The sequence below is a fragment of the Misgurnus anguillicaudatus genome, chromosome 2 (assembly GCF_027580225.2).
Source record: "Misgurnus anguillicaudatus chromosome 2, ASM2758022v2, whole genome shotgun sequence".
NCBI lineage: Eukaryota > Metazoa > Chordata > Actinopteri > Cypriniformes > Cobitidae > Misgurnus > Misgurnus anguillicaudatus.
The window spans coordinates 3,747,509-3,764,031 of NC_073338.2; positions in this window are offsets into that span (position 1 = coordinate 3,747,509).

The window sequence follows — 16,523 nt, forward strand, 5'->3', positions numbered from 1 at the left end:
CCGTAGTACATGAAATAGCTGTAATAAGATCGGCTGTCTGATTCAGAATAGTGATCGGCCACGTATTATAAGTGGAGATCGGCATTTTTCGGAGCATCCCTAACACTATATATCAGGTATCTTTAACTAAAATTGGTGGAGGTCCAGTAAATGAACCCTCCGCACCAGCCGTGGTCCGGACATGTACTGCACGTAAAAACATAAATTGACAGCTTTCGCCAGACTAAAGAAATGAGTGTAAATATTTGTTATATTAAACAAAATATAGTGTTATCAAGTATATTGAATAATGTTTCTACATATGTATAAGCGTAAATAATCCTTCACAAAATGGATTTCATGTTAATGTTGTTCTGTTACTGTATGTCCTTTCAGTTGCTTGGTACAAAATATCTAAATTTATCCAGTAACAATGTCTGACAAAAATATGAAGGGAACAGTGCAAAATGCAGTCATCTCTAAATCTGCAAAACACACATTCATTTCCACATAACAACTTAAAAGAAAAACTAAAGTGCTCTTTTCTATTAAACTGAGATTAACAATCATAATCAATGAGCTCGTTTACATGCACACCAATAATGCGATTATAATGGGATTTTGTCAATACTGCGATTATACTTTACCTCATGTAAACGCAATAATTCGATAAAAATAATGCGACTAAGCTCATAATCGCAGTAAGTATAATCGCATTAAAAGGTGGCGTACGCCGTTTATAATCGCAGTATGCGTCCATGTAAACACTTTAATCGCATTTATACCGCACTAATTAAGTGCACGTGTGTTTTAGTCACGCACCTTAAGCACAAATTCGTTATAAACTTGACATTAGGAAGTTTTACGTGAACTCTGCCAACACGACTCGCTGTCAGACTCAGCAGTCTGTTTTCATTCAGAATAGCTCAAATAACACGACATCAGTGTATTAAACCATTAAGGGACATTATAACAATAATTATAACGATAAATATATTAGTGACCACATCATAATGATAACTTCATGCTAATTCGCTCAACCAGCGCGGCATTACCTAATATTGGATATTTCTTGTAATAAAAACTTTTTTGCAATTGTTTACATGTCACTGAATAGAGCTGTTCTTGGTGTATTTACACAGCGGGAAACCAGCAGATGTCCTCAACTCGCTGCGTTTTGCGTAACTGAACAATGAATGTAGTAGGTTGTGTAATAATATCTTGCCTTTTGGCGTAGTCACTGTGGTAGAAAAAGCATTAAGTAGTGAATTTCACAGAAACTGCATCAGCACTGTATACCTGAGGTAATTTTGTGTTATAGACCTCAGCAATGAATGAGCTTTACTGCATTTAAGTGCGCGTGCACTTCAAGTTAAAATAGATTTGATTGGCTCTCAATGGTTTATTGTTATAGTTGTTGTGTGAACTCTGCTATTAGGCTATCTTTAATATAAAACGATTTTTAAAACTATATTTTTATATTGTTTTAATGTGAAAGCCCTTTAAAGGCACTGTCATATTTATATCTTCATCACGGCACCAGATAATGAAATACATCCATAACAACGTGTTTGTCATTTAACGCAAGTAAAACAGTGGACCATGTATGTGAGTTCATCATGTGTGCTCTGCATTGGGCTATGTGTGAATAATCTGAAAATAGAGCTAGCTCCAGTCATGTAAACATCTTACTGCGATTAAGTCCTTACTCGCATTATTGGAAATAATCGCATTATTGGAAATAATCGCATTATTGATGAGCATGTAAACGAGCTGATTGATTACAAACCTCTCTGGTTTAATCAAATCATATCACATGTTACCTTCATTCTCATTTATTGTCTGTACTTAACTAAATGTAATGTTGAACACTCTTCTGTGCTTCAAGTTGCACTGGTAAAAGATCATCATCAATATCAGTCAGAAACACAAACAGGCAAAACTAAACTGCCAGAGTTGGAAAAATGCAGGAAAAAGTGCAGGAAAACATAAGTGCAGGAAAACATATCTCTCTTAATTTGTACTATTCCTTCAAGTCTATAGAAATGTAAATAAGCTCAAATGAAAAATAAATAAAATAGGCTGAACTAAGTTGAACTTAAAGGTGCAATTTGTAAGATATTTGCAGTAAAATGTCCAAAAACCACTAGGCCAGTGTTATATATTTTGTCCAGCTGATTACTATCAATATCTGTAATGTTTTCAACTACTTGTAAATCGTGAGAAAATTTCCATTTAAAACATTGTTACGGGGCAGTGCAGTCTCCTGTCAATGACGTTAATATTCATGTGACCCTGCACCGCCTTTACTGACGTAACCCACATGACAACACTGGTCAAGTTCGGAAAAATAAAATGGCGGCCAAGGAAGCGACTGGAGCACAAATTTAGTGTAAATAAACGTATATTTTCACTTTTTACACATTTTAATTGCATTTCTAGCGAGAAATTAGTATTGTAGTTTTCAAATATGTGATTAGTTATCACAAAGGCGCTTTCTGTTTATATTTCAAACACGCTGCCTTTGAAGTGCGTCGGTAAGCCTTTCTCTGAGCTGCCTTCAGGCCTCCGAGTCCGAAGTCATGTCCTCATGAGGCAGCGAGGCAACAAGTCCTCACAGTCTTGAGGTTTCGGACGCAGCCAGTGTCGTGGACAAATGCGGAACCATGCGCTTGCTTATGGACTTATGGATATCTCTGTACCGTCTGCCGCTGGTTGTGTCAGCTCCTGTAAGCGTACGGGCCAACCAAACGACCCAAGAAGAGTTTGGAACAAAACGAGAGAGGAGTAATTTGTTGTTGCATTATCTGGATGGAGAGAGCTTCACGACAACATTTAACTAGACCGAGATTCTGATCCTGCTTGTGTTTTACGCGATGGGTGAGTTGTTTTGATTCGTAACCCTTCAAAAAACGTATGCTATTATATTGATCACAACATTAGTGTGTCGATTGTAATCAGCGCGTCTTCCCGCGAACGATATGCACATCAAAGGTATTGTACAGCAATATAAATGGTCATTTTAAGACACTTCACAATAAGATTTGTACTGTCAATTAGTGCTGCACAATTAATCGCATTGCAATCGCCATCGCGATGTCAGCCTGTGCAATTATATGACAGCAAAATGTTGCAATTATATTAAATAAATAAATGTGTGGACTTGTTAACACAAACTTTCTGATAACAGTTTGATGATTTTCCTTGCTGTTTAAAAAAAGAAAGAAAAATGAACAAAAAAGGCAGTGCACGTGTGGCATGCACGTGTGTGGTGTGCGTCGTCACTTATACCAGAGCGAAGATGGATGCAGAGGAGGTTGACAGTGATCTGGTAGCTAAAAAAACCTCTATGTCTGTTGTATGGCGGTATTTTGGATTTAGGATTACTGACACTGAGCAGTTGCTACATCACATGGCAATACAAAAACATTTCTAGTTTTGCAAATAAAAATTTTAGCTAAACTGTGTGTGGATTTTCCTTAAAACCCATCAAGTTGACTCATGATACCATTTAGTATAATTGCAATCGCACATCGCAATTTTAGCATCAATAACCGCAATAGGAAAAATTACCCAAATCGTGCAGCCCTACTGTCAATACATTATGTGAAAAATCATTGTAGATTGTAAGTTGAAAACTTAATTCTGTGCTGTGTTAACCATCGAATTTGGACTAATACTGTAATATCTATGACTGAAAATTTCGTTTTGAACATCACATATAAACTTACATAATGAAATAAACAATGTCATCAAACGCAACATTTATAAGACTTGATTACCTTATCCATCAACGTGATTTCTCGTACTCGTCTGATTGATGGCCATCAGCGGTTGAGTTAAAGACTACAAATCCCATAATTTCACGCTGCTTCAGAGCGTCAGTAAACAACATCATTGTTGTTGTTTGATCTGGCGCCATCTAGCGGCGCAAATAATACAAACTGCATCTTTAAAAACGAAAGCATAAAAGACCTAGTTAAAAAGTGAGTGAGTGAGAGAGGACCCGTGTGGGTCGCTCATACCAAAGAGTATACTCTTTGCTCATACTGGGCTTTTAGTTCATTTATTTTTTGCACCCTTACCTCGGACCTGAGGGTAAGTTTCTTTAAAGTGTCTATGTTTAGTTTCGTAATGGTGTTTAATGTCCCCACTTTTGACAACCGCAACAGACTCGCGGGCAGATGAGGTTCTCTGCTTTCTTCCCTGCACACCTGTATGTGACTGTTTGCGCTGGAGCCGCACTCGAAACCTTTGTCGATGAAGGACCCAAATAGCGCTACTGGGCTGACCATATATGTGCCTGATATAAATTGGATTTTATAATAACGTTCAATATCGTTTGCTACTTATGTATTTTATTGTGTTAAAAGTCTTTGCGGTCCGGATGGACGCATCTCGCGGTCCGGATTCGGACCGGAGTCCGCCACTTGGGGACCCCTGCTATATATAGTAACAAAATTTAGTTTTACGTATTTAATGACATCTTATTACATGAATACACAGGAAATGTTCCTTTAAACTTTTAGCCTCATATTTGCATTTTTACACAACTAGTAAAACGCAGTTGTTTATCTTTTTTCGGGATTTTGTGTATGAACATAGTATACTGAATGTTTCCTTTTGATTTTGCCGTTACGATGACAACAATCACATGATTGAACAAGTGATGTGTGCGCGCAAAATTTAAATAATTATTTGATATAAGAGATATTTTTTGACTATCTTGTCATTGTAAGCATATGATTTTTGAAAAACTTTTAAAAAATATATATTTTTATATAAAACTATTAATGGAACATTTTATGCATTTTATTCACCTTAAAGCAAAATCTGCCCCCGCGCCCCAGGTTGGGAACCACTGTTCTAGGAGACCAAAACAACTGCAAAGAAAACTTTAACATCTCAAGGAAGGATCAAGCTACTTGTTTTGTTAAGATAAAAGGGAAATTGCATGGAAGAAGCCTACTATACAAGTACTGGAGAAGGATGTAAGGGCAGATATGACCACTTTCATGGTCGTATGCAGACACGATTAGCTGCTCCTGAGTTGCATGTTATTTCCATACTTTTCTGTTGTGTTGCCGTGTGCGTTATTGAGAACGTAAGTGCACAATATTATGTCAATGATGGTATTTATTGTGTCTTTTGAGAGATTATAACGAGACATTCAGTAAAGGATGACACACACACAGACTTAACGTGACTGCTCTTTTTACTCGTATGCGTTAGACTGATAACACCGGAACATGTATATCCGGAAACACACGTTACAAGTGCACTGTGGGAAATGTAGTTAAATAACATTGTTAACAACATACACAACATTTCCTCCCCTCTTACTCTTTGAGGTATAACACAAAGATTACAAATTAAACTGTACCACTTAAAGCACAAATTATAAAATTTTGTTTCTTTATCAACATCTATAAACACAGATTGTTCAGAACGTGAACATTGAGTCTTTTATGTTATTCCTGTTGTAAATAACACAACTATATCCTGGGAATGAGGGTAGACTACCTCAGACCCTGGCTTACCCTTAGGGGATTATTCTGCCCCGAAGCAATAAGGGTAGCCCCTAACTAAGTGTAATCCTATAAATGCTGCAGTGGACACTTCCTTACTGGATACCAGTGGCCTATTTGGTTTCTATTTTCTGCAGGTGAAGATGATGGTTCGTAAGCAAAAGGACCCTTTGTGGTCATCATAGGCTCATTTGTGGAGACTACTGAAGTTGGAGAATTGACATGCATTTGATCAGTGATCTCAGGGAGATCTGTAACAGTGCTGGCTCCACCAAGCAACTGATCAGTATGTCTCCTCCAGGAAAGATTTTCAGCAGTCTTGACCTTATATGACACTGGACCCGTCTGGGCCTCCACAGTAGCAGGAACCCATTTCGGACCACTACCATAGTTCCGAGCAAGCACTGCTGAGCCTGAGCCCAAAATTTCTGTCCTTGGCTCGTAGATGCTCTTGTTGACATTGGACAGTCTCTTTGAGTGTAGCTGGTTTAATCAGCTCAAAACTTGTCCTGACCTCTCTGCTGAACAACAAATATGCTGGCGACACTTTGGTGGTCGCATGCGGAGTACTACGAAAATTTCATACAACAGGAAAATATAAAAGATGGTATACCCTGTCATTCAACATTTAACACATGAAGAACACTGTTACGTTTTATTATAATGATCACAACTCTTTATTACACTTAACAAGAACAGATAAGAACTCGAAAAACTGGGGTGTAACTTGTTCTGTATGGTCCAAAATAGGATTTCATTGGAGCACTCAGTCCATCTTTTCCAAACCTATTGAACTTCTTTATGACATTAATAAATCAACACAACACAGTGGCAGAAAAAAACCTTCATCTAAGGCAAATAGTTATACAATGACTTCACAGGACATCATCTGAAACGTTTTTAATCAATACAAGCAGAAATTTTAAGTTCACAATAATTTTAGCAGGTTGTTGTAAAAGTATCATTTAATTTCGGTCCCTCAGAGACTGATGACGTCACACCATTCCATAGAGATTAACGTGTTTAAAAGACTCTTAAAAACCGCGACTTTTACTAAAATACGGCTTGTAACATGTGCGCATTTCGATTGGTAAGTGTAATCTGATGAAATTATCACTATTAAATGCATATTAACAAAGTTATTGAACCTAAAAGTCTGAATGTCTGAATATCAAACCAACTTTACTGCAGTACTGATTTATACATAATATGGTGAAGGGGTGAAATGGTTGTGTATGTGTGGAGGTTCCTTTCTTGTATACACTTTGATACTTTAATATATTGGCATCAAAAACTCAATGGATTGTATCCCATATTTTTATTGTGTCTTTTCTTAAACTGAAGTTTACAAGAGATGTTACAACGTGTTCTGTAATGATAATAACTTGCTGTTAATATATAATTTAGAAACAATAGTTAATTCCTTGATTTATTCATGTTAGTAATATGGTGTACATTTGTTATTTATAATCCTGTTTAGGATTAGTTCAGTTTTTGCACTCGCAATGGTATTTGCTGATTTAGGTGTTGAAGCGCATTTCATTGTGCCGTTCGCGCCACTAGTCTGTCACATGACTGTTGCACCTGGATATTGACGATATGTTCATTTGTGGTCTTAAGCCCTATTCGGACGGGATTCGTTTTACAGGGGTACCTCTTAGAAAATCGTGCTTCTCAGAGGTCCTCTGTGTTTTTAATCCCGTCCGAATCGGCCATGTCTGTGTTTTTCTCTGACGACCTCCGTAAAAATTCCAGAGCAATTTACCTACTGTTTTTCACCGAACTTAGAGGTCCTCTGAGAAATTTAATCCCGTCCGGATGCAAATGTCTTGCCCGCAATATCTTTTGAAAATGCGGTTCATTTCGTGTTTTGGCCAGCGTGATCTGCCGTAGGTTTTACTAATGTGCGTATATTGTATTTGCTGAGTCCCATTCATTCAGATATGAATGTTTTTTCGCATTCGGCAAAATAAAGTAATTAAATCAAGACGAGCTGAATATCATAATAAACTGTTAAGATTAAACACTGTAATATCATTAACATTATAAGAAACTCCGTTCAAAGTTGTTCAACTCCGGAATGGTAATGTTAACTAATAAAGATATTACATTTTATTAATCATTATTTCTTCATTTCTTTGTGTTTGTTATAAGCAGACAGTTATATAAAACACGTAGGCTAACGTTACTTTAGTAGGATTTGTATATTTTATTTTGATTTGTTAAAATTAAATTAATAAATTACATGGCATAATTTTACATTAAAAGCAAAATATTTAACATTACAAACACGCGTATCCAGAGCACGTGCTACTGCAACGCCCAAATGCATGAAACAGACACTCCCATCTCTGGAATAGCCTGCATCATTTTAATCCCGTCCGAATCGGTACATAAAATCACAGACGTCCTGGGGGACACGTTGAAACTCAAACGTCGTTTGGAAAACTAATCCCGTCCGAATAGTGCTTTAGACTGACATCTAGTGACCAATAGATATAATTGCATTCTTTACTTTTTTGGACTATGTTAATTTCCGTTACTACTCAGTATTGTTTAGTTGTTGTATGGCAATTATTTATTGCATATAATACTGGAGAGTGAGTAGTTACTTATTTATCTTTAATCTGTATATATGTGTATTTGTTATGTACAGGGTATATTTACATATTCTGTATTTCTTTATTTACAGAAAACCACACACACACAGACAATCACACTAACACAAAGCACTGTATTTGCCTGCTAGAATGGGATGCCAATAAATCTGTTGAATAAAAAACCAAGGTTGCAGCGACATTCATACCGGAGTGCATAGCCAGCTTGGGTAGCGCCAGCGAATAACGCACACGTATTTCACACTTATTATATATTACATATTGAGATTAGTGAGTTGCATACATAGCCATCTTTATCTTTTGCACGTTTCTCCTAATCTTTGAATGTGTCGTCAATGTAAACTAACGAACCCCTCCACACCTGAGTGACAGCTGAGTAAGCCCAGGTTACAGCTCTTCTCTGTCCCGATCAGCTGATCTCATTGTGACAATGACATGATTGACGTGAGGTGCAGATGAAAAATCTGATCATGCATTTCTTATTCTCGCTATCACAGAAAGCACGTCTCATGATTGCGTAGCAACGAAAGACGCGCAACCTCTCACACACTTTTGAAGGAACAAAACAGCGCGTTGACACGCGTTCAACACACGCTTTTAGACGCAACACGTAAGCGGCCCCGTAAACGTTTACATCACTAATCAAACGAATATACAACTAAACAAATAAAAATGTTTCAGCGGGCCAAATTATGTTATATGTTTGACAGAAGACTTGCGTTGAATGCGGAGACTTCCGCCACTTAATATGTTCGTGTGGAAACGCACACAACATATAATGTTGCACCTATGTTCCGCACACAAAAAGATTGCATTCGGCCATTCGGTTCACATATGGACCGTGCCGAAAGCTGGGTACCGAAACGGTCCGGTACGAATACACGTACAGTTAAACCCCTAATATATAACTCATATATAAAAAAATATAAGTTTTTAGTATATATATCTGAAAGCTTAGGTAATGTCCACAGACAAGATCCCTGATGCTATTTTCCAGTTTCAAAAAACAATTGCGCCACTGACCAAAAAAACTAGTCTAAAGTCAGTCGGGCGCATGCTTGACCATAATGTATAGCGTGCACAACGCGCACACACTTTGCTTATCTAATCTACACAGATGCAACAGTTATTTTTGCAAATCATAAATTGTTACAATAAAAATATTAACACATGAGATAAGGGAAATCATAGTGGTGAGCATTGTGGTGATAGTTTTTATTTATTGTGTGGCTGCGTTAAAAAACTCTCATGCAAATAACAATTAAAATATTTTCATAAGTTTGTTGTGTGGCTGTATTATGTTTATTTTATGCAAATAATAATAAAATGTTTTCTTAAGAAACCTTCATGTATATGAACTTGATTTGTAAGTGTATTTTGGGGTTGGACCTTGCTTGCGTTTCTTGGGTCCGATTTTAAAGCCCCCAAACACTTTCAGCGGTGAGGGTGGACGCAGCGATTTTCTCTGCTGGCGTCAGGTCATGTGTAGAGGCAGATCCACCTCCTGTTACACGGCGTGCCCGATTTATGCTGGCAAGCTTGGAATTCCCCCGTCTCCTGACATCATTGTAGCGCTTGGCACGATGGGGATGCCAGCTGATGAGACAATTGTGGCTATTTCCTCTCACGCCTGTTTAACCTACGCTGATTTGGGCGGTGTGGGTTTCTCCTATCCCCATACAAAACAACTTCTCTGTCTTTGACTGCTCCTTCAAGAACGTGGGTCTCCTCGGCTGTGAACCGCTCCTGGCGTGCGCCTGGTTAATCCGTCATAATAATAGCAACTCGCCATGGAACTTGCGCCCTTGCGTTTAAAGGGAATGTTGGATAGTGTTCTGATTGGTTTATTTGACGTTACGCCCAAACCACACCTATGATTAATGAACCTACTTCAGACCAACCCCTTATTGATTTGCGCCTGGCGCAAGAGTGATTTCTCTACTGTGTCTATTAGTCATTATATTTCATTACGAGATTAAATTGATGATTTTTATCAAAACACTAACTACATTTACTCATTTTACAATCCCACTAGCATGTTATTTAGACAAAATAAAATATTTTAATTCGCGTGAGGAAGCTGGCATTTTTATGCACACTTTTATGTCATTGGCTATATGCCACTGCTGTAAAGGCTTATAGACCCTTTTACTGTTTGTACACAATGATGATGTGGCAGCGTATGCAGACAGAGAAAGTTATTTTAAAAAGTTCACTTTATCAACTTTTTCAACACAGCTACAAGATCTGTGTACTATAGACCCCTTCAAGGTTTGTAAACAATGAATGACTATCGGGTGCGTGCGCAGCATGGGGTCAAACTGTTCATATCATTTAGGCTTTTTAGTTTAATCTAACAGGGCTGATAAATGATGACTTACCTGAAATGAAGCAGGGCTCGACATAAGGGACTGCCCGGTTGCCCAGGGCCAGTGGTAGAGAAGCTTGGGCCAGTATATCATATAGGGCTTGGGCGCCGCGTTGCATTCTGGGATGTGGCGGCCATGTTGGTGGCCTCGCGAATGTAATCATACAGCAAGTTGAACGAGGAGAAGCGGCAGAGTTGGGAGAATTAAAAGAAAGAAAAAGATGTTAAAATCCGGAAAAGTATGTGTAATTTACTGGGATACGTTAAACAGGGAAGCAGGGACCGGTATGTGGACAAAATCGGAACTATTAACGGTTGGGATCCATATGAAAAAAGAGTGAATAAAGAGCCATTTAAGATAACAGCGTGGTTGTTGTAAGAGCACGATTTCACGCCAATCTGTAAGCAAAGTCACGTATGACCTTGCTTCACAAGTAGCTTAGTTAATGCAGCAGTTTTTGCTGTCAGCAGAGGGATAGCAACAGAAAGATAAATGTTGAAATTTTCCTGTATTTTGAGTGAGTAAACCAGGACATTTCCCTTATTTTTAATGTTGACTTAAGCTATATAAACTAATATACAGATGTAATACTTTACTGTCGTATATATAAATGTGATTTACATGTCATGTATACACATTACTAAGGGGTTGAGGTTAATGTTTGGTTAACTACATAGAATAAAACATAATGAAGTTTTGTTCTTATCTGTCATTTTTAATGTAAATTACTTTTAATGTGTTACTTTATTATTAATACAGCAACGGTTTACCATGGTTGATAAAATAACGACAAATTAATCAAATTAAGACACACGATTGAGAGAAAGTATGTCTATAAACAGAGCGCAGCATGGAGCGCAGCAGTAAAGGAGGCTATCAACATGGCCGCCACGACAAGTAATGACGTCACGACGCCCAAGCCCTATTGTCACTTGCCCGATCGGGCCAGTGCTTCACTCTCAGTCACTAAAATATATTTTCTGTCTGCGGCCGTTTTTCTGTATGTACTCTTACGCAATGTTACCATCGAGACGCATTTTAAGCTGCGGGAACATAAACTTCTTAGCAATATCATAAAAGTTTCTCTTACCTTGTTGGTTGTTGTGGTGACTGTTGCGTGTTTTGCGTGATACTCAGCTGGTAGTAGTAAGTTAGAGCAAAGATACGTTAAAATGGCGGAGGCCCTCCGATTATAAAAGTAAACTTTTTTTAGCATCTCGGAAGCATACATTTACTTAAATAAAACACGACGAAAGAAACGATGCAATGTTTCGACCAGTTTTCCGTCAATTTTCAGGTATAGCAGACAAGTCTTTTTCGTTAAGACTAGCAACTACCGCAAACAAAACGTCAAAGCCGATGAGAAAAGTCTGATAATGCTTCATCTGGTCCACTGAACTTAATGGCGAGACGTATGATTGATGAGAATTTCCAGCGCATCGAGAGACATATCAACACAGCATTTCACCTCATCAAGAATGAACAGCCATTTGAACGATGTATTGACTTGCTTAAAAAAATTAAAACAGAGTTTATGTGGGATCTCAGTACCACACAGATATTGCATGTCGGAGGTAAGAAATATTTAGTTTAACGTCTTTACTAATACTCTTTCCCCACCAATGATGAGTTAAAGGAAATCTATATTTCCGCTATTACCCACTAGGTGGTGCGCTTACCCAACTTATAAAACACTGGAGCATTCACTGATATTATCTGATCTCTAACAAACGTCCTTAAAACCCACCCATATTTGAGAGGTGATGAATAAAAATGAAGATGGGATGAAACTGTATTATGTTTGAAAGCAGATCGGATCAGCATTAAACTTTAGTGAAAATCATAAAAAAATGCTGCCGCTGGCTGGCAACTTAAAAAAAATCTACTGGCGTTAAAGAAATAAGTCCACTAAATGCTCCACTATTAGTTAAAATGGATAGAACTGCATGGAAATATATGCAGTAACGTTATATATTTTCCATACTTGTTTGTTTCCATCACACTATGATATTGACCTAAATATTTAAAAAAAAAAAAATAAAGAAAAAATATATATATATATATATATATATATATATATATATATATATATATATATATTTATAATTCTAGATTCACAGACACTATCTTTGAGGTTCTTTGGAAAGAGATGCTAAGTGAGATTAAGGCAATCCACTTTATTAGCATGCAGGCAGAAACAAAAACAACACTGTATAAAATGTAATAACACTGTTTGAGTAATATGGGTTAGTTAACGTTCTTGCAACAAGATTTCTTTTATGAATTATATTTTGTCCAGTTTTATGCTGAAATATCTGAGACCATAGCCATGAAAGGCTAATGATGAATACAATGTGTAAAATTATATTTGACTTTTGAATTATTATTTTTAATATGTGACACAAAAATATTTTTTGGTGGGGCCAGTGAAAATTTTGGCATGGCAAGTGAAAAACTGAACCACTTGCCCAACCAGGCCAGTATAAGTTTTTACGTTGAGCCCTGTGAAGTGAGCACTACAAACACATCTTTGCATTGTCCCAGTCTGCATGTTTAATTGCTTTCAGGCACAGATGTTGTATTTTTTGTTTTTGAGATTCTGCAGGAATCCCGAAAAAACGTAACGGCAGACCTGGTGCAATTTTCAAAGCCCACGACGCAAGTAGGCATTTTTGACTATACCGAATAATACGCAACTCAATCTACTGTAATGAGTTTTCTGACCCCGACATGCGCAGTGGGAACCGCCTGTGACGTGAACTGTGAAGGGGTCTATAGTGGAGTGGATAGAAGACGTTAGCAGATGGCCAAAAATAAAGTTGCCAGATACATATATACATACAAAGTTGAAAGAAAAAGTATGTGAACCCTTTGGGCTTACTTGGATTTCTTCATAAATTGGTCATAAAATGTGTTCTGATCTTCATCTAAGTCACAACAATAGAGAAACACAGTCTGCTTAAACTAATACCGCACAAGCATTATACGTTTTCATGTTTTTATTAAACACAACATGTAAACATTCATAGTGCAGGGTGGAAAAAGAATGTGAACCTTTGGGTTTAATAACTGGTTGACCCTCCTTTGGCAGCAATAACCTCAACCAAACGTTTCCTATAGTTGTAGATCAGACCTGCACAACGGTCAGGAGAAATTTTGGACCATTCCTCTTTACAAAAGTGTTTCAGTTCAGCAATATTCTTGTGATGTTTGGTGTGAAACGCTCTCTTGAGGTCATGCCACAGCATCTCAATCGGGTTGAGGTCAGGACTCTGACTGGGCCACTCCAGAAGGCGTATTTTCTTCTGTTGAAGCCATTCTGTTGTTGATTTACTTCTATGCTTTGGGTCGTTGTCTTGTTGCATCGTCCATCCTCTGTTAAGCTTCAGTTGGCAGACAGATGGTCTTAAGTTTTCCTGCAAAATGTCTTGATAAACTTTGGAATTCATTTTTTCATCGATGACAGTAATCCGTCCAGGGCCTGAGGCAGCAAAGCAGCCCCAAACCATGATGCCCCCTCCACCATATTTCACAGTTGGGATAAGGTTTTGTTGGTGTGCTCTACCTTTTGTTCTCCACACATAGCGTTGTGTGATCTTTCCAAACAACTCAATTTTGGTTTCATCTGTCCACAGAATGTTTTGCCAGTAGTGCTGTGGAACATCCAGATGCTCTTTTGCAAACTTCAAACGTACTGCAATGTTTTTTTTTTTTGGACTGCAGTGGCTTCCTCCGTGGTGTCCTCCCATGAAGTCCATTCTTGTTTAATGTTTTCCTTATTGTAGATTTGTCAACAAAAATGTTAGCATGTGCCAGAAATTTCTGTAAGTCTTTAGCTGACACTCTAAGATTCTTCTTCACCTCATTGAGCATTCTGCGCTGTGCTCTTGCAGTCATCTTTACAGGAAGACCACACCTAGGGAGTGTAGCAACAGTGCTGAACTTTCTCCATTTGTAGACAATCTGTTTTACCGTGGACACATGGACATCAAGGCTTTTAGATATACTTTTGTAGCCCTTTCCAGCTTTATGCAAGTCAACAATTCTTGATCGTAGGTCTTCTGAGAGCTCTTTTGTGCAAGGCATGGTTCACATCAGACAATGCTTCTTCAGAACAGCAAACTCAAAACTGGTGTGTGTTTTTTATTGGACAGGGCAGCTTTAATCTACACAGCTAATCTCATTACATTGATTGGACCCCAGGTTGGCTGACTCCTGGCTCCAATTAGCTCTTGGAGAAGTCATTAGCCTAGGGTTTCACATACTTTTTCCACCCTGCACTATGAATGTTTACATGTTGTGTTCAATAAAAACATGAAAACGTATAATGTTTGTGCGGTATTAGTTTAAGCAGAATGTGTTTCTCTATTGTTGTGACTTAGATGAAGATCAGAACACATTTTATGACCAATTTATGAAGAAATCCAAGTAAGCCCAAAAGGTTCACATACTTTTTCTTTCAACTGTATATTAGTATATTATATTAGTGCAACCAAACACAACAATCAGACATTTTGATGCTGGAAAACTGTTTTAATAAACTTTCTGAGTTACTAACACGTTAGAACTAATGGGGAATAACACCACTTCTGTTGCCTAAATGCGCGTGCAGGCTATTTGATCACGTGAGCTGTAAAAGGGTCTATTGCACTATTACTTTTAACGATTATTTGATTGATTGATCGTTGAATTTAAATGATCATCGAATTTGGTAAATTGCATAATTTGACATCCCTAATTTACATTGAACTTATTTACATGGAAATGCATTAAAACATTTATTAAGTGCTTCCTGTGATCAAACAGCTTATGAGGAATCTAGTCAATTATTCAGTCCTGTTTATGCTGACTGTCAATCATCACCAGCAGCAACAGAACTTTAGGAGGATTAGTTGAGTTGATGCTTCTTCGAGTTGATGCTTCTTCTTCTGTCAATGATTCAGTCCTGTTTATGCAGAGTGTCAATCATCACCAGCAGCAGCAGATCTTTGGGAGCAGGGCCGGATTAAACATACGGGCAACTGGGCAAGTGCCCAGGGGCCCAAGACCTCCAAAGGGCCCAGGGCAGCAAGGGCACAAGCAAAATACTGTATCTGGTAATCGCCCGATCACCGCTTTATATTAAACAAACTGTCAACATGGGCTTTTGCGCTGCAAAGAGAGACGCTGCGCTTATGCGGACTGACCAATGAAGAGAGGGCCTCAGGTTAAGACCCTCTCCTCATTGGTCAGTCTGCATGAGGTGGGTCAAAGGTTCGCCGAGCATTACGTGACGCAAGGCGTTGGTACAACAGAAAAAACGAGACACAGAGAAGCTAAGTGGGAGCGTGAAGAGGAAATTAAAAAAGGGAAAGGACATCAGAAACGCAGAAAATGTAAAGTATAAACAGTGGTGTAGTCTATGTGATACGCAGGTATCTGCGCGATACGATCGGCGTATGAAATCAAATTACTATAGCGGCGCAAAAGTGACTGGGGAGCAGAGAACCCACAGGCGAGTGACAGCAAAGTAGCAAAGTGAATCGCTCTCGCGGTACTTTGACATCATCAAGAGGTCTGCTTAGCGCCACATGAAGTCGAACCTGCAGTATAGCTGCTCACGCGACACTGTAAACAAACCGACCATGTGGAAAAGTGAACAAGTGAAGCAGTGCACAACATAAAATCCGGAGAGTTAACAACGCACATGTGAGTAAACAACATTTAAATCATCAATCCAGTTTATTACTTTATCTGTAGGTAAGGCTCCAATAAAATAAAATAAGCCGGTGTTTATATCCTGATGGTTTTTAGCTGCCTTCCAGCATGTTTGCTTGTGCTTCACAGTGTTAAACTTACTTTCCCTGTGTTCATTTATATATCTACGTTCAAGATGTAGCCTATATGATCTTAAACTTCTGTGAGAGAAATCATGTCTGCGTTGATGTTCAGTTCAGACTTCAAATTAAAGATCATTTTCTTCACTTTGGTTTGGGTGTCTAATATTAGGCTATATGATGGTCTTGTAATAATAATTAAGTAAAAGCCTA